The sequence below is a fragment of the Engraulis encrasicolus genome, chromosome 13 (genome assembly GCF_034702125.1).
Source record: "Engraulis encrasicolus isolate BLACKSEA-1 chromosome 13, IST_EnEncr_1.0, whole genome shotgun sequence".
Classification (NCBI taxonomy): Eukaryota; Metazoa; Chordata; class Actinopteri; order Clupeiformes; family Engraulidae; genus Engraulis; species Engraulis encrasicolus.
In genome coordinates, this window is record NC_085869.1 from 47,532,042 (window position 1) to 47,554,541 (window position 22,500).

The window sequence follows — 22,500 nt, forward strand, 5'->3', positions numbered from 1 at the left end:
CACACACACACACACACACACACACACACACACACACACACACACACACACACACACACACACACACCTACCTACACCCCCATCCCTCCGTCCCCCTCTCCTCTTCTCCTCTAGGTTTGTGAGAGGCATGAGTGGCCGGTTGGCACCCCCTGCTGCTGCCGTGGCGGCCGTTGCCGTGGCAGCCGGGAGCCAGGTCTGGTGAGGGGGACGGGGACATGGGCCACTTCCTCTGGGCTTCCTGCTCCTCTTCCTCAGCCGCGCTCCGCTCACACTCGCACTCGCACTCACACTGCTGTCACACCAACAACGCTGTCGACGCTGACAGCTCCGCCATTGTTGCCTCCTCGCTCATTGGGACGTCAGGCACAGCCACAGCCTCAGCCACAGCCACGAGGACAATCACCCCCACGCGTTACGTCAGGACAACACTGGGTGGGTAAGAGGACTATGATGATGATGGCAGCTCTTTGCTATCAAGGTGTTGTTGTGTTGTAGATGGATGACCGAAAACTGAAGTTCATCAGAGCAACTCGGATATAGGATAACATTTTTATGATTTCATGAATTTGATCAAGTGAAGTAACGTTTTGACATTCCTACATCTTCATCAGAGCCAAAAATGTCTTCTTGTAGGTTGATGACCATTAGGTTGGTCTAACCATGGTTTGTTATGTAACATTGCGTCATTATGTTTTATTCCTAAGAAAATTGCTGTTCAGATACTATGAGAATGAATATGATTATTTTATACACATATGCATAGACATGGAGATATGCACCGCTATAGGCAATATACACTGGTCCATATACGTGTTTGTCATCTTTTGTCATGATGCATTTGGAAATGGAGATCAATACTTTACTACTTAGTAAGTCAGAGCAGAACATGCTTAACAATGCCAGCTTTTATATAGAAAGAAACACACCGTGGGTCTGCAGGTGGTGACCCGAGTCTGCCTGTCCTTCTCCCCTCCCTGTTTCTCCCTTAGGTCCTGAGCTCTTGGTCGATGCCCCGCGTTGTAGCCCTCTCTGATGAGGATGTCTGATCCTGTCGCTTCCAAGGAGACCAGTGAAACCATGAGAGTTCTGGAGGAGGAGGAGAGCGAGCCGGTGGCCCCGGTGGTAGTGGAGGTCCAAGTCCAGACCCCGACCCCGAGCCTGACCACTACCACCACCACCACCACCTCCCTCTCCTCCTCCGACAGCACGGCGCAGCAGCCCAAGCTGCCCGAGAAGGAGGAGGCCTGCCAGGAGGTGCAGAAGGAGACGCAGGTAAACCTCCCACTCCATCCCTCATCCTCCCGGCATCGCACTTCCACACACATTACATTAAAGGTACACTGTGTGAGATTTTTTGTTGTGGGGGGGTGCTTATGATGAGATCGAGGAAGTGTTTTTGAGGCATATGATGAGATACGGGGGGCTCAATTAATGCTCAATTAATGCTCAGAATATGAAGTCATGGATCACAGGTAAACACCCCACCTCCCCTAATCCCCACTGCACCCGTCACACCTCCACATGCATCCTATCAGGACAGCAGAAGAGAGAGAGTCCGCACCACTATGCAATACTCGATTAGCACAATATAAACTCTTGCAGTGCAGGCATTTTTAAAATGATTTGCGTACATGGCATATTGCTCTTTATTACCGCTCACTCTTGAACTTCATGACTTAAACTTGTTTGCTGACTAGAGCAAAGAAGAACAGTTTCCAACACAGCTTCATCTGGTCATTTTTTCTTTCAATTGAAAAAATATGCAGTATATTTTTACATTTTTATCCATATTTACTTAGAGACATCATTTTGATGGCTTGCTCCACAGCTGGCCAAGTACATTCGAGGGGAGCTGGAGAAGGTTTTGGGGTCAGCCAGGGTTTTGTCAGTGGAGCCCTGCTGCCAATTCGCCAACAGCAGCCCCGAGCCAAAGCCAAAGCCACAGGGGGAGGTCTCTGCTCTGGCTCAACTAATCAATCGCCTGGTAGAGGTGCTGTGGGAGGCCAGACACAGACACAGACACAGACACAGACACAGACACAGACACAGACACAGACACAGACACAGACACAGACACACACACACACACACAGACACACACACACACACACAGACACACACACACACACACAGACACACACACACACACACAGACACACACACACACACACACACACAGACACAGACACAGACACAGACACAGACACAGACATATATAAGGGTCAGGGAGGGTGGGTGGCAGAATTGGGTACCCGTTACATTATATACATCGAGAGGGGGGGCCCTTCACATGACTTTGTCCCAGAGCTGTCAGCAGCCCTGGCAGTGGTGGCGGCGGTGGCAATGACGGTGTCTGTGATGGTGGCCGGGACCCAATACCTCACAGGTCTCAACCGAAGTGCAGTGCAGTGAAGGTCAGCTGTGTGAAGCCTGGCTCCCCGTGTCTCTTTATTTTCCACCATACTTTTGACAGCAAGGGGCGTCTCTCTCTCTCTCTCTCTCTCTCTCTCTCTCTCTCTCTCTCTCTCTCTCTCTCTCTCTCTCTCTCTCTCTCTCTCTCTCTCTCTCTCTCTCTCTCGTCTCCACGCCAGCCAGCCACCCGCCCTCTCAAGTCGACGCGCTGACATTTTCCTTTCCCTGCGTCGCCCGTTTGGAGGTTTCATTTGCCTTTTCCCTCCCCATTCCCTTTTTTTCTCCTTTCTTTTACCTCTCCGTCTTTTTTCTCTCCTTTTTTTTTGAAGTCAGTTGAGTCACTCTCGCAGTCCTCCCTTAATGCCATCCCCTCACAAATCCTTTGGAAGAGGAAGGGCAAAAAACCTGCATTGCTTGTTGAGAGAGTGAAAGAGAGAGATGAAGGGAAAGAGAGAGAGAGAGCGATAGAGATGCAGTGAGAGAGCCAGAGCCAGATAGAAAGACAGACAGACAGACAGACAGAGAGAGAGAGAGAGAGGAAGGGAGGGAGGGAGAGAGAGAGAGCGAGGGAGAGAGCGAGAGGGAGTGAGGGTGGCAGAGGTAACAGCCGGACGCCTGGCAATCAGAGCTGATCCAGAAGACTTCCTATGTGTGGCCCTGGGGGAGGGGGGGGTGCTGGAGCAGGAGCTCTGGTGGCAGAGAAGGGATGGCAGGGAGGAAGGAAAGAGAGAGGGAGGAGAAGGCGGGGGGGGGTTAGGTGTTGGAGTGGCAGAGGGGAAGAGAGGGAGGGAGGATGCGAGTGGAGAGGGGTAGAAGAAGGCTGGGGTGGGAGGAGGAGGAGGAGTTGGCAGGGATAGAGGTATGGGAAAGAAGGGAGGATGCGAGTGAAGAGGGGTAAGAGAAGGCTGGGGTGGGAGAGGGGGGAGGGTAGGGTAGGTGTTGGAGTGGGAGAGGGAGAGGAAAGGATGGCAGGGACTGAGAGTCGGAAAGGGAGGGGGGAGGGAGGATGCGAGTGGAGAGGGAATGGCAGGCAGGGAGCGAGGGAGTATGCGATAGAAGAGGAGAGAAGAGAGGGATGGAAGAGGAGAGGAGTGGCAGGGTGGAAGGGAAGCGGAAGGGAGGGAGGGAGGATGCGAGAGGAGAGGAGAGGAGAGGAGAGCGGTTGGCGCAGCAAGCGTCCGTGCATGCCATCTGTCTCCTTTGCTTTGCAAATGGTTGCGGCTGACTGAACACACAGCACACTGGTACCTGCAACACCCCTCAGCCTCACACACACACATACATACACACACACACACACACACACACACACACACGCACACACATATGCACACACACAATCTCCTCTCACCTGACAAGCTCATGTACAACAGCCATTAATCTAGGAGGTGCAGTGTGTGTGTGTGTGTGTGTGTGTGTGTGTGTGTGTGTGTGTGTGTGTGTGTGTGTGTGTGTGTGTGTGTGTGTGTGTGTGTGTGTGTGTGTGTGTGTGTGTGTGTGTGTGTGTGTGTGTGTGTGTGTGTGTGTGTGTGTGTGTGTGTGGATGGTGAAATTGCATATGTGGTTTTCCAAGGTTAAGTATCCGTCTCGGTTAACCGCATTATCTAAACCCATTAACTTGCCAGTGAACACAGACATCAGTACATGTATGTATTATTGCATCCTATAGACCGTACATATGCCTCCGAATTATGTTGTGCATGATTAGACTGGATACTAGACATGACTTTTCCTATTACTACAGGGTTAAAGCTGTTCACAGTAATGAAATCTATTATAGCATTATTTCATTAAAAAAAATACAAACAATTTGTCAGTCTCATGAGGGACCAGACAGTGTTATTTGTAGCATGCAGAAGAACATCATCAAACATAATATGTAGCGTAAAGTGCAGTGTTTCGGAGACGGCGTGTGCTGTGTTAATAGAGGTGTCGCGGTGAGTGTTGGGAACAAAGCTGGCAGGACTTTAGCCTTCTGCCACTGCCTGTCGCAGAATATGATTGCTGTCTCTGGTCGTAGTGCAGTTCGTACGGCACTCTGTCTTCCACCACCCTCCCATATCAGCCCTCAAAATAATGGCGCTGCTCAACACACTGCTCAGACGGTATAGATTAAACAGATGGCGTAGCAGCAAGAAGCCGCCACAAAACGAATGTGACACAATGCCCAAACAATTTAGCTTGCCTGAAGTCACCGCTCCCTGTCGCTTCTCGCTTGTTTGGCAACGAGTCGTTCATGACGCACAGCCTTGAGAGAGTGCATCTCCTCCTCCTCCTCCTTCTCACTCCTCACGTGGTCAACACGCAAACACGAACAGCTGTTCAAAACGACGTTGTGTGTAACTTATGTCTCATGTTTTTTTTTTTGCTCCTAAGAGTCCTCTGTTCTAGGTCTTTATTTTATTATTATTCATTTATACTAGATAGAAAGACAACCCGGTTGAATTTATTTTAAAAAACAATCAGGAATTTGGAGTGCTCTGCTGTGCTCTGCTTTTTTTTCCTTGGTGCTTATCGGTGTAGGGACTTTCAAACTTGTGCAAGTTTGAATTTGGATGAAGTTATCTTTTTTTAAATGAATTTGCCATTTTTCCCCTTCTTTCTCCCATGGTCCATTGTGTCTCTGTGCCTACCGTAAACCAGCTGCCGGGCTCTGGGGCCAGAGGGATCAGGCAGAAGGTACAGTGGCAAGTGGCATGCTTGTTGTTGCACTAAGAAAATGCACATATCTACAGTCTCAAATGGGTGTTGCGCTAGCATAGTCACTTAAACAACAAAAATAAAGTCCGCAAAACACCATTGCTTGCTGTCCAAAACGTCAGGCTAAAAAAAGAGAAATGGTAGCCTGGTGCTGCGGACTATTGTTGTTGTTTCAATGGCATGTGTGAAACCAGGGGTGCATTTCTTGTAGGGGTGTGCAAAATAATCGTCGTATCGATGCATCGCGATACTTACTCTCACGATACAATGCATCGATTCATGACAAGGTATCGTGATACTTATTTTCTCAATATACTGCATGGATTCATGACAATTGATTATTTGATAACAATAAAATTCGATTTGCCACGGGTTATTTTCTTCAGTAGAGAATAGGTAATATTTCTGTTGTGATGTAAGCTCTCTCCTAGATGAGAGAATGCTTAAATAGAATGAACTGACTTAAGAAAGCTACACAGCAACTGACAAATAAGCTGTATTTTACACATTTACTGAAGTAAATATCGCAATGCATCACAGTAGTACATGAATCGCAATGCATCGTGATAGAATCGCATCGTGGCATGTGTATAGTGATGCGCATCAAATCGTGAACCCTTTGCCAATACCCACCCCTAATTTCTTGACAACATCGTTGATGACTAAATTACCAACTTACTTTGTTGCAATGCAATGTCCCATTGGAAACCTAGTAAGTTGCTGGCTGGCTAGCAACGATGCTTTCGAGAAACGGGGTCCTGATTGATTTGCATGCCCTCCATTGGGGAAATGTGGTCTCCACCTACTCTTTTCATGCATGCTTGCATATTTACACAACACTTCCTGTTGATTTGATTTGATTTGTTGTAATGCCTGATTATCTACATTTGTTTTGGGTTGCATTTCACGTTTAATTTTAAGAAAAAGAATATGCTTGGGATAAGAATGTGTTTTGGTATGGCCAACACAATTTGCATTTTTTCCTAAGTGCTATTTTTTTGGCTCTTTGTTTTTGTTTACTTTCATTTGACAACCTGTCATATTGAATGGCATTGTGTGAGAGTCTGCATGATCTGGCGTTGAAATTCCTCTCCAAACTTGACATCTGTTTATTTATTTATTACCAGTACTCCCTTTACCGTCGAAATTCTTCTGCATGTCATCTCTTTGTCACATTTTTTCACCATCACACCCTGACTGTCCCTTCTAACCTTCCCTACTCTTCCTCAGTCTAACGCAAAGTTAAAGTTAGTGCGGAGTCTGGCCATTTGCGAAGAGCCCTCTCCTCCAACAGTTGCCACAGAAACGTCTCCAGAACTTCAGGTAAATGCTCCCCTAGCTGCAACATTATAAGCCCCTCCTACCAGGCAACTTCTCTGACCAATGAGCTTGGCTCTTTTATTCTTTTTTTTTTAAAGTCTTCTTTTGACTTTGTTTCCCGTACCGCCTCCCTCCCCTTCCACCTCACACTGCTATTTGTATAGGCTAACCTAGCATAAAATTGCACCTCACTTTCTTTTATTGCTTGATGGATTTTAGCTCTGATAGGTACACTTCGTGCATATTAGGTACTCTGAAAGGCCAGAACAAAAGAACCAAACTATATTCCCCCCTGACACACCGACTCCCTCCTAAAGCAGAAAATTAACATACATTTTCAAACCGTGTCCCGATGTATAAAGCCTGAGGTTAGCAAGCAGAACATATCGTGTGCTTTGAAAAAAAAAAAGACCTGCACCCTGATGGTTCCGGCTGCCAGTTGTGTTTAAATGCTATTCTCCGAGGTATTATCGAGTGACATTCTAGCAGGCTCCTTTCCCACACAGCGGGAGCCCGCAAGCCACTCTTGCCAGCGTAAACGCTCTGTGCTTCCCTTCATTTGGGTAACAGGAGGGGGCCAGTGCCTTTCCCTCTGTGTCATATTGTGCGCTCCTTGTTTTGTGGAGGGTCTTATTTTTTTGTCGTGCTTTTAGCATTCTTTATGTTTCTTTTCTTTTTTCTTTTTTCTTCTTCTTTTCTCCTTTTTTCTTTTCCTCTTTTTTGTCCTTAAGAGCCTCTCTCTTTCGCTCACTCATTCGCTTTCCTCCTCCTTCCGGAGTGTTTAATGAAAGAGAGTGGCGAGAAGAGAGAGGTCTGGCTGGTGGCACAGGAGGGGGTTAAAGTGCAGAGTGCTCAAGGCTGAAAGGGGAAAAAAAGGCATCACCCCCAACTCCCTCCGTCACCCCACCCCGCCACCACCCCCTCCTCTTCTTCTTCTGTTCTCCCCCACCTCCAAAGGCCTTTACCTCAGGGAGCCCTGTCTGTCAAGGCCATGGTGTGCGCGGACATTGGCGGCGTCCGTCAATTCCGGGGTATTAAGCAAATCAAAGGCTTTTGCTGGGAGCGTCCACACCACACCACTCGCTGCCTTGTGTTTAGAGCCGCAGTAGGGCAGCAGGCAGCGAGGAGGTGGATGTTGTAGTTAGAGGAGGGATAGAGATAGAGATAGAGGGATAGAGATAGAGATAGAGAGATAGAGATAGAGAGAGAGAACTGCAAACACACACAGTGTCTGCAATTGCTCACACATCTCACGGCCTTGTGAATCTGAAAGAGTGCGCAAAGAGGCCCTGACTGCTCCAGACAAACGTAAATAAATTGCATAGCGAAAACAACAACAGAAAAACAGATCCATGGTATTGATGTACATCCTTTTCATGATGCAACATTCATGAATAGTCAAAGCCAAATGGAAAATGTTAGCCCCTAAGCACTTCATTATCAGTGACTGGATATGAGCACGCTCATGATGTTATGGAGTCGGCTACTGATGGTCCAGATGATGCTGCAAAGATGCTGCATGGTTGGAGGGTGCTGTGATGTACAGTGCTAAGATTCATGTCACGTCGGGGCTACATTGCGCCTGGGTCGTGTCCCACACATACCCACCCTCTTCCTGTCCACTCTTCAATGTCCTGTCGAAATGAACCCTTGAGTACCAGTTTGTTTGATGTCTCAGTGACAGTCACAGTCTGAATCTGCGACAATAATCATAATCATTGGAGGACACCACTCAAAGTCACATAAACTAACATGTGACAAAATGGGCTAACACAAAACCACTTACACTCATACATTCACTGTGGAAAATAACATCATTAATGTTTATGATGATTATATAATATCATAAACATTAAGGTCAACTTAAAATACTGCAGATGACATTTTGTATTTTAAGTATGTGTACCTAAACTGGAACAATGTTATATTCGAAAAAAGTTCTTATTAATTCAGTCTTGTTTTTAACCATTCAAAAAACAAACCACATTTAACCCCTCATAAATGTGACATTTATCCCATATTGTACGCATTTTGTACTTTGTACTGCATTTTGGAAAAAAAAAAAAAAAAAAAAGAAAGAAAAGAAATTATAGCATAAAAGAGAAAAAAACATGTGCAGTGTTTCAACTTGAGTTAGTGAAGAAGGGCAAAAGGAGGTAGCCTTTATGTGGAGCAGCGTCTGAAAATAGTCCGTTAAGTGGAGCAGGTCCGTTTGGGCCCCCACTGTATGGTGCAAGCAGTGTCCTTAGTCATTAGACAGGGCTAGCTGGACGACACTCTGGAGCAGTTTTCAGGCCATTCGCAATGGTGCCGTGTGTGTCGATCCGCGGTTCGTATCGCATTATTTATTTATTGTACTATGTCTGTGACCCAGATGTTTGACTACTACTGTCGTCGTTATTGGTTCGCTTTAATATACCTAATACATCATGTATTAGTCAATACGTCAGTTGTGATGATGTGGGGCGTCGGCCTGAAAATGGGTAGAATAGGTGGAGACACTTTTGTAAGCTCTAGAATGTTGTGTATGATGACGGTGTCAAGTCAATTGTTACCCATGACATTGCAGTGGCATACCAGTGTCATGACGCAGTCATGCACATGTCATAAACATTGTCAATGTCATAAACATTTTATGACAGTTGCCACAAAGTGACATTTGGTTATGCTAAAGACATCCCAAACAATGTCAACTTTTCATGAACATAAAACATTGATGACATTTGTCATGTTTATGACTTGTCCATGACTGTGTCATAGCACTGTTTTTACACTTAGACACGTCTTGTCATTCAGGACGCCAGCGTCAAGTAATGTGTAACCGAATGTTGAATGTTGAACATTCAAAATAACGGACAACTGTTATGTTGTTACGAAGGGCTAGCGGTGGAATGTTACGGTGGGCTTGTACCATGGTAGCTCAGGGCATACAACACCTTACGGTGGGCTGGTACCACGGTAGCTCAGGGCATACAACACCTTACGGCCACTGTCTGACTGATCTATGTATCTTGGCTTGTACCTTTGCTGCGTCACTGTCTGACTGATCTATCTTGGCTTTAGAATCCTCGGTCAGTAGCCTGTACCTGTGCTGCGTCTTCTTCACACAGGGCGGTGAGATCCAGATCCACCTGCAGCTGTCCCAGTCCTTTGACAAGGAGGAGACGCTGCAGGCACAGGCACAGTCACAGATACAGACGCAGCAGCTGTCGTCACAGACGCCCAGAGATGAGGAGGACAAGGACAAATGCCCCGACAGGCTGCTGGAGAAGTCTGAGAAAACGCCACGGAAGATGTTGTCACGAGGTGTGTGTGTCTGTGTGTCAGTGTGCGTTTAAATACATAAATTAGAGACCATTCCCACGCTGGCCAGTTGAGTTGAGTGTGATGGCTCCTTGAGGGACATTGTAGAGACATTTCTGCAATGTTTGTGTTTTTAGTTATGATGTGATTGATATCATGTGTAGCATGAGACAGACACAAAGTCACAAGGGGGATGTCAAAAAGTGCTGGAGCTCCTGTTTGGACACTTGACCTCACAGATGCCTCCACTTGCCTTTTTTCCCCCTGTTCCTCAGATTCCAGTCAAGAATACACAGATTCAACTGGCATTGATCTCCATGAATTCTTGGTGAACACACTGAAAAACAATCCCAGGTTTGTAATAGATCTAAATAAGCTTTCCACTCTTTTTTGCTGACATTAATGCTGTATGATCTTTGAAATCATCAGCAAAGGAAATTGTTTTTTTCATTCAACCTCAGTGCTAGATGCTATTTGGATTTTTTTCTTTATCTCCCATTTCCACTTGCAGGATTTTTTAAAAATGATAATGAAAAAAACGTATTTCTATATTTTTTGCAGGGACCGAATGATGCTGTTGAAGTTGGAACAGGACATTCTGGACTTCATCAGTACTAATGAGTATGCAGACACTGTACTCCCTACAGTATAAAAACTCAATATCTAGTCATCCTGTCTTTAAAAAAAACACTATTGCACAGCGTTACATGTCTAACCAAGGCATTGCACAAAGAAAGGCAGAACGATGGTATTTCTTTTTTTCTTTAAAAAAGAATGTCCATACATGCTTTGTAGAATTAATATTCAGTATTGTACTACCCTTACAATCTACACATATAGTCATCTATTTAAAAAAAACAAATAAAAACACCCATCATGCTGCATTACATGTCTGACCTAAGGGATTGTACAAATAAATCTGTTGAGTTCAATTTCTTGTGCACCTCACCTCCAACCTCTTCTCGATAAAATAACAGAAAGTGACAGTGGTGGGGTAGGGGTGAGGGAGCGTAGTGTCACAGAATGTAATTTTTGGCCTTTGCCGGTGACATTTAATGATATATGTCCAAGGCCGAGAGGACATGGAGGGGGGATAGTAGGGTTGGGGTGTGTGGGGTGTCCACGTGATGGACACAGCAGATTAATTCTAATCACGGCTGTCTGGGCCGAGCGACCGACTGGCACACGCATGCATTATTTATTTTCCTGCCTCTCTCTCCCTCTCTCTCTCTCTCTCTCTCTCTCTCTCTCTCTCTCTCTCTCTCTCTCTCTCTGACTCTCCTCTTTTTGCCATTTTGCCACCAGAAGCCAGAGGAGGAAATTTCCTCCGATGACCTCATACCATCGCATGCTGCTCCATCGGGTCGCCGCCTACTTTGGCCTCGATCACAACGTTGACCAGACCGGGAAATCTGTCATCATCAACAAAACTAGCAATACTAGAATGTGAGCCCCTTTTTTCCACCTCCTCCTTGTGTCGTGTGTGTGTGTGTGTGTCTGTGTCTGTCATTCTTCTTCTTGCTTTGATTTAATGAGAACTTGACATTTTTTCTCCACTCTTGAGTTCAGTGTGTAAGATTTCTTTGAGGTTCGTTGTAGCTGATGGAAAGGAGCTGACACTGTTTTTCATTTCAATTCTTCTCCCGACAGACCAGATCAGAAGTTTTCTGAGCATATCAAAGACGACAAAACGGATGACTTCCAGAAGCGCTACATTCTTAAAAGGGACAACTCCAGCATAGACAATGACAACCTGGTAATGAAAAAGAAAAAAAAACAACTTCTGCACTCTACTCTTCCTCCTCATGATGCATTAACCCAGCCATACGCTGTTGACTTTGTCATTGGGGCACTGTGTGTCCCTTGAGGGCCTCCGTAGAGCTGACCGTGTTCCACCTATCCCATTGTGTCTTTCAGCTGCGGATGCGGTTGAAGGACGACAGGAGGAGTAAGTCCATAGAGGAGAGAGAGGAGGAGTACCAGCGCGCCAGGGACAGGATATTTGCTCAAGATGTACGTATTGTACGATTGGCCTGGACCAGACTCATGGGCAGCGAATACATATGTTCAGATTGTTGATTGATTGGTTGGTTGGTTGGATGACTAATCGACTGATTGATTTATTGATTGATTGATTGATTGATTGATTGACTGATTGAATAATTGATTGATTCATCAGCTTTCCTTAAACCGATGGGTGCTGTTCTGCCTGTGGTCAAGCTTACAATTCCTGTCTGTTTTAACACAGACACACATTTTTTATATGGATGAAGAATCCACTTTCCAAAATGGCACTCTCCAAAAATTATAATTTTCAGTCTTAAAACTACTGAATAGCTTGGCCTTCATCAGGGCAAAGTAAAAAGTGTGTCCTTCTGCGATGTTCCATTCCTCTGTCTTAATTACCACCTTTTTCAAAATGATCACCTGCAAATTTTATTAAGTTTGCACTTCATATTCTTTTTTATTCCATTCCAGGGTCCCGATAGCTTCCCTCCAGACAAAAGGTAGATGTCATTTTAATGTCATTTCAAATACCAAAGAGATTATTGTTTAAAACAGTGTAGTCCGACATCTGCAAAGTGCTTGTCTTTTCAATTTCTTGTCATCTTCATCTCTGTCTCTCTGAACTTCCAGGATACAAGAAGACGATGGCTGTAACAGCATACAGCAAAGACGGCAGATTTTCAGGTAAGCAAGCTGATCATATAGCCTGCCCTACATGGTGTATGCAAGCAACCAAGCGTACCCTTATATTCCAAGTATACTGCACTGTCCCGTAGCAAACTGAGGCTGATGAGCTGGAACTGTCGTTGGTTAAATGTTGCTGAAATGTTATGCGACATGTAATGAAACATTCTGTATATTCCCAGTCTGTTACAAGGTTGCCATCATTCGTGTGTTGTTACAGAAATGTTGCAGAAATATGCGGCATGAGGTATACGCAAGTGCACAGTACACATGTATTCCCGGTCCCATTGCAAGTCTAGGTTGATTTTTTTGAGAAAACATTGCGGAAATGTTACATATTTGTCTTGTCACGTTGAAAACAGATGCTGTCATAATGTGACCGTCTGTGATGATGGTTTGCATTAACACCTCACCAATACAGGCTGCAGGAGTGTCGTTACACAAATGTTGTGTGTCCATGGCAAGCCAAAGCCCATAATATTCTGACCATTTCTGACGATGTTTTTTTTGTTTTTTGCAGAAACGCCTCGTACAGGCTGAAGGACAGCCGATCGGGCAACAGCCGGCAGAGCAGCTCGGAGAACGAGCCGAGGTACGGCGAGCCGCGTCCCTGGAGCAGCACGGACTCGGACAGCTCGCACCGCAACCTGCGGCCCGCCGTCACCAAGGCCAGCAGCTTCAGCGGCATCCCCGTGCTCATGAGGGGAGACAGCTGCGGCAGCAGCAAGAGCACCGGACGCCTCTCCAAGACTGGTGAGGAACCACATGCTTACACACACACACACACACACACACACACACACACACACACACACACACACACACACACACACACACACACATCATGAGGGGAGACTGCTGCTGAGGCAGTAGCATGAGCACTGGACGCCTTTCCAAGAGCAGTGAAGAACTGCAGTTACAGTACAGTACTTTACATACGCACACAGATATACGCTGGCATACTGTATGTGCAGACATGCGCACGCACACACACACACACACACACACACACACACACACACACACACACACACACACACACACACACACACACACACACACACACACACACAGCCTCTGCTCCCATGTCCCTTACCGTAGGTTCACTCAGTAGTGATGCCCTATCAGGATTTCCACACACATCTCATGAGGATAGATAATTTGTTTGACCACAGGTAGAACAGTGCTCCCATAAAGGGAAAAGCCGATGTGTTGTCAATAAACCAATCAATCAATCAATCTCATGAGGATGACCTCATGACCTCAAGGAGCTTAGCTTCACTTTTCCAGTCAGGTCCTACCCACCTCACAAGATTATCCTCCTGCTATTACGTAATCACACGCCTGGGCACACACACACACACACACACACACACACACACACACACACACACACACACACACACACACACACACACACACACACACACACACACGGAGACCTCTTTATTTTAGCCAGGCCGTGCCCTCCTAGTGACGGAACAGCTGCAGCGTTGCAACCAGTCAGGTCAATAGCAATGCAGCCTACTTTCCCGCAAATACGGGAACTCCTCCCACTTTGTTGGGAAGCAAACAATCACTAGCAAACCAAGGGGAGGCCATTTTGGAAATACCGTGAACTTTGGGAAATTTTAATCTCGAAGAGATTTGAAAGTCGATGATAATCAGGCTCTTTATTTAGGAAAGCATCTTTTTCAGTATTGAATTGTAAGTTAAATGCTCATCTCACAGAGCAGAGCACCCTTTATTCCTGTTTATGATTATATATTTCTCCAAGCTTGGAAGCACCATCGTCTCAATTCTCTCTCTCTTCATGCATGCTTTTGAATATTTGATCTGAAGCACTCATTAATGGAGCAACACATGACGGGTTCCCTTTCAAAGGAAGTCTTTATCACACTCAATGAGTTGATTGCAGCTTCTCATCTTCTTTTAGCCTTGATATTATATCTGCTTCCCTCTGTAGTTATTCGTACATGAATTAACTGACTGTGCGCCCTTAAATGTTGCATCAGAATGGCAAGGGTGCTTATTAATTTCAAATCAAATCAGCAATATTTTCTTCAGCAGTACAATATTCTGTATATAAAATCCATATGCATAATTTAAGATCAAGTAATTAAAATAATTATTGACATGATTAAAGTCTGGCCATGTTCTTTTCACTCTTTTACAGTAGTCAATCATACGACATGTCACACACACACACACACACACACACACACACACACACACACACACACACACACACACACACACACACACACACACACACACACATCACACATCACACAGCTCTATGCATAATACATGACGAAGAAACACTCAAGTGTCAAATCTGTATCATTACTGAGGACAGTTCCTTACAGACCCCTGGGCTCAGCGTGACAATCAACGTATATGCACTTAATGAAGGAGAAAAAAACCCTAAATTAATTAAGATGTTCATTAAGGCGCTAATTAAATTGCCATTCATCGCTGATAAAATGATTATCTTTATCTACCTCAACCCCTAAGGTAATTATGGATGAAAATTGCTTATGTATCTGATTGCTTTACGTTTGTGACCTTTTCGAGACGTGTTGTACAAGTGTAGATCCGTAACATCATAAAAGACTTCCCTGAAGATCGTTTTACTGGAACCAAACCACCATCATCATCGTCATCATCATTGCGTACAACTAATTAATTCAGTTCCCAGCTGTCACCTGGGCAGAGAAATCCCTATAGTCTCTTCTGCTGTCTACTTCTGCCCATGTCATGTTTGACCTGGTGCCCTGTCCTCTTCCTTCAACACACAATGACCTTTGAACTCTCCTCAAACCACCTTTTGAACTCGCCCCTTTTTTTTCTCTGGCACTCGTGCATGGTGACTGTTGTGCATGTCTTACTCACTCACTCACTTACTCACTGACTCCTATGGGCTAAGCCTGCTGTCCTTTTTTCCTCTGTCTCCTCTGCCTCTTGCCTCTGTCCTCGATCTCCTCTTGCCTCTGTCCTCTGTCCTCTGTCTCTGTCTCAGGTTCTGACTCGTCTAGTAGCGTAGGCTCGTCCACAGGCTCGCTCTCTCGCTCCCAGCCGCCGCCCCCTCCTCTTCCTGCCTTGCCTCTAACCCAGCCGGCTCCGGGCCACCTCACGGCCCTCAGCTACACGGCCGGGGGCCCCAGTACCGCCGGTGGCCCCCCCAGTGTGCCATACGAGGGGGGTCGGGGTTGTCCTCCGCCACCCTCCTCTTCCTCCTCTTCTTCCGCCTCGTCCTCTGCGGTGGCGGTGATGCCGGCGTTGCCCATGGCTAACGCTAGCTACTATCTGCTCCCGCTGGAGGCTAGCGGGCTCACCCCTGGCGGCATCCTGCTCAACCCGCACACAGGTTGGTATCCGTGAGCCAGGAGGGGACGTCAGGCTGGGGTTTGACTGTGTGTGTGTGCGTGTGCGTTGCACCGTACCGATTGCTTCTTGAACTAACCTTACTTGCCTAACATTACTTACGTGCACTCTCTTTCTACCATGGGTATGCTTTTTGTTGCTTCTTGACAAAAAAAACCCCAAAAAAACAATTGGGCTCAAGTTTAGTTCGGAACTCATCAGCCAATCACCTATACTGCATGTTATCGTCGCGCATCTAGGACTACCAGCAGTCGTAATGATGTACTGAAATATAAACAAGTGAGAGGCCATAGAAGGAGCAGCAATGTAAAGAGAGCTCCAAAGTTCTCTGGAAGAACACACTATAAATAGAATCTGCCAGAAATTGTTCTGGAACTTTTTCTCTCCATAACGGAGTCTAATTTATAATACATCTCCCAACCCCCACCCCCCACCCTGCACCACCATTCACCTTGTCCCCGCCTTTTAAATATGCATGCAGCTAATCAGAAAGGCTACGGGGCTGACACTGATACATGCTAGAGAAGCAGCCAGGGCGCGTAATTGCTTATTGACCTTTTTCTAAGGAGCCGGCAAAATGTGAGTTGTTGTCCCTGGTTGCACAGAGAAGGGAAAGCCCCCCAGGAGTGTGTTCAGGTACAGTTGCCTCAGAGTCTCAAGGAGAGAGGCACTTATTACGAGGGTCGCTAGGGGGAACGACGAGGGCTGCGTGCCAAAGTGAAGTTCACGTGGAGTTAAAGCCGCCGCGATGATGAAGTCTTCTGTGTGCTACCATGCTGTGCTGAGCTACGCCGCACCAGTACTGTACGCTATACGCCAATGTTAAATGAAGGCCGTTTAAACTCACTGCTGTACAGTCTCAGGAATTTTCATGTCATTTAGTTTCATTCAGGAAATGTTTCTTGCGCTCAGAATGTGCTGAGAGGTGTTAGAATTGACCTGATCAAGGGCAGCATTCCTATCCTCCCGATTTTTTTATTCACCACCCACAATTTTGACTTCGTAGAAATGTACTCCTACAGTAAAGGGTTCCTGTACTGGTGTTCTGTTTTTTTCCATCTTTATTTAGTTGCTTATGTAACTTTTGTGTACATAAGCGCTTTGAAAAAACCTAAAGAACAGTGCGCTGTGCAAGGTTAGAAAAACCTTAAGTGCTCACCAGAGGGAGTGAGGGGTATTCCTCCGAGACCGTTTGACTCACTTGCATAGAAATGCCTCATTGCCGTTTCAGTCATTTTTTTTCTTAGCGTGAAAAGGTGATGCAGGATCTCGAGCATAAATAGGACGCCTGGGTACATTTAACATGTGCTGCTGGTCGATGGACTGTGCTGTGCTGTGCTGCTCAGGGCCATACATATTGCGCTGCTTCACAACTGCAATAAATATCTGCATCTACAATAAATGAATAAATCTGCAGTAAAGGATCTGCAATAAAGCAAATTTGCATGATTCAGTTTGTTACTGAGCTAACCTATTGAGCTAACCTAACTCGTCATACTCTTACCCTTAAGCGTGCCTGCGTGCATGTGTGGGCCGGGTACCATTGTCCCTACAGCTCATCTCTCATTCCTCCTGAGGTTAGTCAGTCTAAATAAAGGCTTTTCAATCAGCCTCAGACATCAGCGCTGCCTAGCCTGTAAACTTTTCCGTACCAACAAGAACCTTCAGAAATTGATTTTCATTGGACCTTTACCATGTGTTTTTTTCACCTCCTGTCAAGTGCCTGTATTATGTATGAGTCATCAGCATGCAAGACTTATTTTGAGCATCACTCTCTTTTTTCCCCTTTCCCTACCCCATCCGTCTTTCTCTTCCCTGTCTCTCATTCCATTTTTCTTTTTCTCCCTCTGTCTCTCTCTTCTTTTTCTTCTTATGTCTCTCTCTCCCTTCCTCTCTCTTCTGAACTCCCCACGTCTCTCTCTCTCTCTCTCTCTCTCTCTCTCTCTCTCTCTCTCTCTCTCTCTCTCTCTCTCTCTCTCTCTCTCTCCCCGTCTCCCTCCTTGTCTTGTCTCTGCAGGCCAGCCCTTTGTGAATGCAGATGGCAGTGCGGTGCTGTACGGCCCCGCCCTGGGTGCCCAGGCTGGCCGGCCCCAGCAGCAGGCTCCGCTCTCCCACGCGCCCCCTCCAGTGCCACCCGGCTCCGCCAACCACCTCATGGCCCAGGTCAGTATTCACTGCTGATGGTCTGACTTTGACCGATACGTTTGCACTTCACTTGGCTAGCACTTTAATTTATTGTCTCATATGCAATAAAAGTACACTTTTGCATCAGTATTAAGTTGTGCGAGCTCCCCTTCACTTGCTGTCTGGTCAGTTATTCACAAAGGCTCTGCACCCACAGGTCATAGCCTTATAATGTGCTCCGTTGCAGTTAAGTGCTGTACTAGTCATTGGAAAGACTAGTGTAGTACTTCCAATCGCTATTCTACTGCGGCATTACAAAGAGTCTTAAGTGATGCATTGCAACATGGTCATTGCCATTCTGGTAACAGCAAATTCATTGCAGGTAAGCGTTGCATTGCAGGACTTAACCAGCTCTTCAAAACACCAGATTATACACTGATTTTTTTTAAAGACCAATGGTGGGTAAAGCAGGTGCAAAGCAAGCAAGCAAAAAAAGGAAGCCAACCAGCTCAGACACCCCATCCACTAACAGACGCACAAGAGCCCAATCTCCTCCTCCGCAATAGAAGTCCACCCCTCCCTCTCCAAGGAGACCTCAACTTATCCAGTCCTCCAGAGGACTGCACTTTCCTGACCCAGTCCAGGCTAATGAGTGCTCTGCTTCCCCTGATACCCTGTCCACCACCACCACCATCACCACACCCACAGTGAGTCCAGTGTAGTAAGCCAGTAGCCCCTTAATTGTGCAGGGCTGCTCTCCCCTCCCCTCCCCTCCCTGCCCACTACTTCAGCAGCCGAGCCGCATGGCAGGGCCCAGTGCTGCCATTAGGAGTCATCACAGCAGCACGCCTCGCCGCGCCTCGCCTGTTCTCTTCTCGTCTCGTTCATGGCCCAGGGCCCTCAGTCTGTAGGGCAGCCGTAATGACGGCAGCACACGTGAAATTGATTTGACCCTTTCTGGTCACAGGAAATGAGAATGAAAGAGGGTGGAGGGGAGGGGATGGGTTGAGTTTCGTGTGTGTGTGTGTGTGTGTGTGTGTGTGTGTGTGTGTGTGTGTGTGTGTGTGTGTGTGTGTGTGTGTGTGCGTGCGTGCGTGCGTGCGTGCGTGCGTGCGTGCGTGTGTGTGTGTGTGTCCTGATTATGTGATGATGGCCTCTGATGGCTTGTGTGCTGCTGGTTGCAGAGATTGCATGTTAATGTGCCTAATGCAGAACTAATTTGTGTTGGTTCAGCTTTTAAAGGTGTAGTCAGCAACATCATTTCTATTTTTTTTTACATAGTGGACACAAAATGCCAGCACTTAAAACCAATAAAAAAAGGTCACTGGAGGGACGGTCTTTGCCTTTTGTATCCACCTTGCATTTTCTGCCTGTTGGGTGTTCTTTTATTAAATTAGTTTGGCTCCCCTTATGAGTTTTCATTCCCTGCCCCTCCATGTTCCTGTGTCCTTTTTGTGTTGTTTATTTATCAGACAGTGCAGACCTCCATTGATCACTACTGTAACTGTCAATGTAACTAAACCTTACAACATGCATCCTCTGCTTGCTAATGTACACAAGAAGCAGGCGTCATGTTATCTTAGTTAAGTCTTTCAACAACATGTGAACAACACCCTTTAGACTTACCTTAGATGTCAGATTCTGTAGGAAGCCAAACTGCCTTTGACGGGCTGTTTTCTGTCAAGTTCTTCTCCGTCTCTGGTCTAACCTCCGTCTTTTCCTCCTTCTGTTCTATCTTCAGTCTGCACCTCCTCCTCCTGCTCTTCCTCCTCCTCTTCCTCATCTGACCATCCGGCCCCTGCAGCCTCCTGCTCCACCTCCTCCTCCTCCACCTCCTGCTCCTCTTCCACTGTCGGCCCAGCCCCAGCCCGTCCACTACGCCACGGCCTCTTACCCTCCTCCTCCTCTTCCTCCTCCTACTCTGCCTCCTCCTCCACTCCTCTCCGCTCCTCCTAACCAGCACTACACTTTGGTACTTCCGTCTTTTCTTTTTTTTCCTCCCTCTGGCCCATTTGTCTTGGTCCCTCTCTGTCTTTGTCTCTCTTTCTGTCTGTGTATATCTGTATCTTTCTCTCTGTTCCTCTCTCACACCCTTCTTCACCTTTTTCTTTTTTTCATTCCTCTGTCTCTCTTTTCCCCAATCTCTTGATCTTTTTGTCTTCTCCTGTCCCTTTCTCGTTCGCTTCTTTGCCATGCTCTCCTCTTTTCCTGTGCATGCAATTCTCTTGATCTGCATCTAGTATACTGTAGACCAGTGTTTCCCAACCTTTTTTGTCTCGCGTACCCCCTAAGCCTCTTAGTTGTGCCATGAGTACCCCCAAATTCATGTTCTATATCGCTTTCTCTTTCCTGATGTGACTGCTCCATACATTTGTTATAACAATAGCATTTTTTAAGTACCCCCTACAGTGTGCTCGCGTACCCCTAGTGGTACACGTACCCCTGGTTGGGAAACACTGCTGTAGACACTGGCAGCTTCTTTTGGGTGGTCACCTCTGTGGCATATACAGTGGCCCTTACAGTGTAGAATGTGTGTGTACAGTAGATGAAGATGGATATACGTAGATGGATGTACGTACAGACTCTTGCACACATGCGTCAATGATACACACATACACGCACGTCAGTGACATAATACACACATACAAACGTGTCTATGATTAACACATATACACACACACGTCTATACTAAACACACATACTGTACATGCATGTCAATATGATAAACACACATACACAGGACACGTGTCAATGATATTACACACACACACACACACACACACACACACACACACACACACACACACACACACACACACACACTGAGCGTCACAGTATAGACAGCCGGGTGAGCGGTGTGATGGATGCCGGTAGCTTAAGTTCAAACCTTGTAGGGCCCCGTTTCATGGAGGGCTCGGTGATGGATGGGCCCCGGCTACTAAAAAATGGAGGGGGCTGTCGGCCAGAACAAATGGCGCCACGTTGGCTCCTTTAATGTGCTCATTGCTCTTCAGTTCATCTCGCATTCACACCAGAACATTCGTTCTCGTCCCGTCTCTTCTCGCCCCACATCGCACCCCACCACATCACCCCCCACCCCCGAAGTCTTTTGCACCCCATGACTTTCATAGAAGACTCTGAATACTCAGCCATTTCGAGCCCACCACGCCACTGCACCACACCACACCACACCACACTGCAACACATCCCCCCACCCCATTCTTTCTCCTTTTAGCCATTAGAGTATTTTTGGGCAGCAGTTTTGTCTGTTCCCCTCTCCGCCATCAAATATTTAGCTCGAATGTACAGAGAAGCTCTTTTCCCCCTTCGTCCTCCTTCGTCTTTTAACCCCACCACTTTGGAGACTGATACTCTTTTCTTCTTTCAAATCTGGGCGATGTCGAGTTGAGTTTTATGTTGTTGTGAGTTGCAATTCGTGTTTCTTATAAAAAAACACTTGCAGAATACTGTCATGTACCAGATCACACGGGTGCTGTAACAGATGTTCTTCCTCGTCTCCCTCCCTCTCATCTCTCTCTCTTCTTCTTCTCTCTCTCCCTCTTCTCTCCATCTTTCTTTCTTTTTCTGTCTCACTCCTTCCTCTCTCTTTGTCTCTCTCTCTCTCTCTGTCTCTCTCTCTCTCTCTCTCTCTCTCTCTCCCTCTCTCTCTCTCTCTCCCTCCCTCCCTCCCTCTCTCTCTCTCTCTCTCTCTCTCTCTCTCTCTCTCTCTCTCTCTCTCTCTCCATCTCTCTCTCTGTATCTCCATCTCTGTCTCTCTCTCTCTCCATCTCTCTCTCTCTCTCTCTCTCTCTCTCTCTCTCTCTCTCTCTCTCTCTCTCTCTCTCTCTCTCTCTCTCTCTCTCTCTCTCTCTCTCTCTCTCTTTCTCTCTCTCTCTCGCTCACTCTCCATCTTTCCATCTCTATAACCCCTCCACCAGCAGGAGAACCTCGGTGCCCAGTTCAGCCACATGAGCCTGGCTCCCCACCATCACCATCACCACCATCACCCGCACCACCAAGGCCTGGGCGACGGCCGCGACGCAACCCCCCTCCAGCATGCTACGCTGTACCCCTCCTCCGTCATGTTGCAGGGCCCCCCCCCACCACCACACCAACAGCCCCAGCAGCAGCAGCACCACCACCAGCAGGCTGGCTACATGGTGACACCAGCAGGGCCCCCAGGAGGAGGAGTGGCCCCCAACGGGCCCTACTCGACTCAGCCCGTCCTGTCCCAACAGCAGCAGCAGCAGCAGCAGCAGCCACAGCAGGCTACCCTGGTGCAGACCCAGCAGGGCTACATGCAGCAGCCACTGCAGCAGGTGGGAACGCTTGTCAATGTTATATGTATAGATATTAGCCTCGACTCTAGACTATGCTGACATGTCTGTAGGGCTGCCAAATGAGACTGATGATTTTCAGCACAAAATGCTCAAAACCTAGCCAGGCCAAACCCTCCTAGTGACGCAACACCTTTGGCCTTGCTTTTAGTCGGGGCCAACAGCAATTTAAATATCGTTTCTGATCTCCCAAAAAAAACGGGAACTCCACCCACTTTGTTAGACA

The 22,500-nt window shown here is 46.8% G+C and overlaps 1 pseudogene; it reads left to right on the forward strand.

The window, feature by feature from the left end:
* The window catches only part of LOC134461273 (R3H domain-containing protein 1-like), a 66,515-nt pseudogene that overhangs the window by 20,905 nt on the left and 23,110 nt on the right, over positions 1 to 22,500 (forward strand).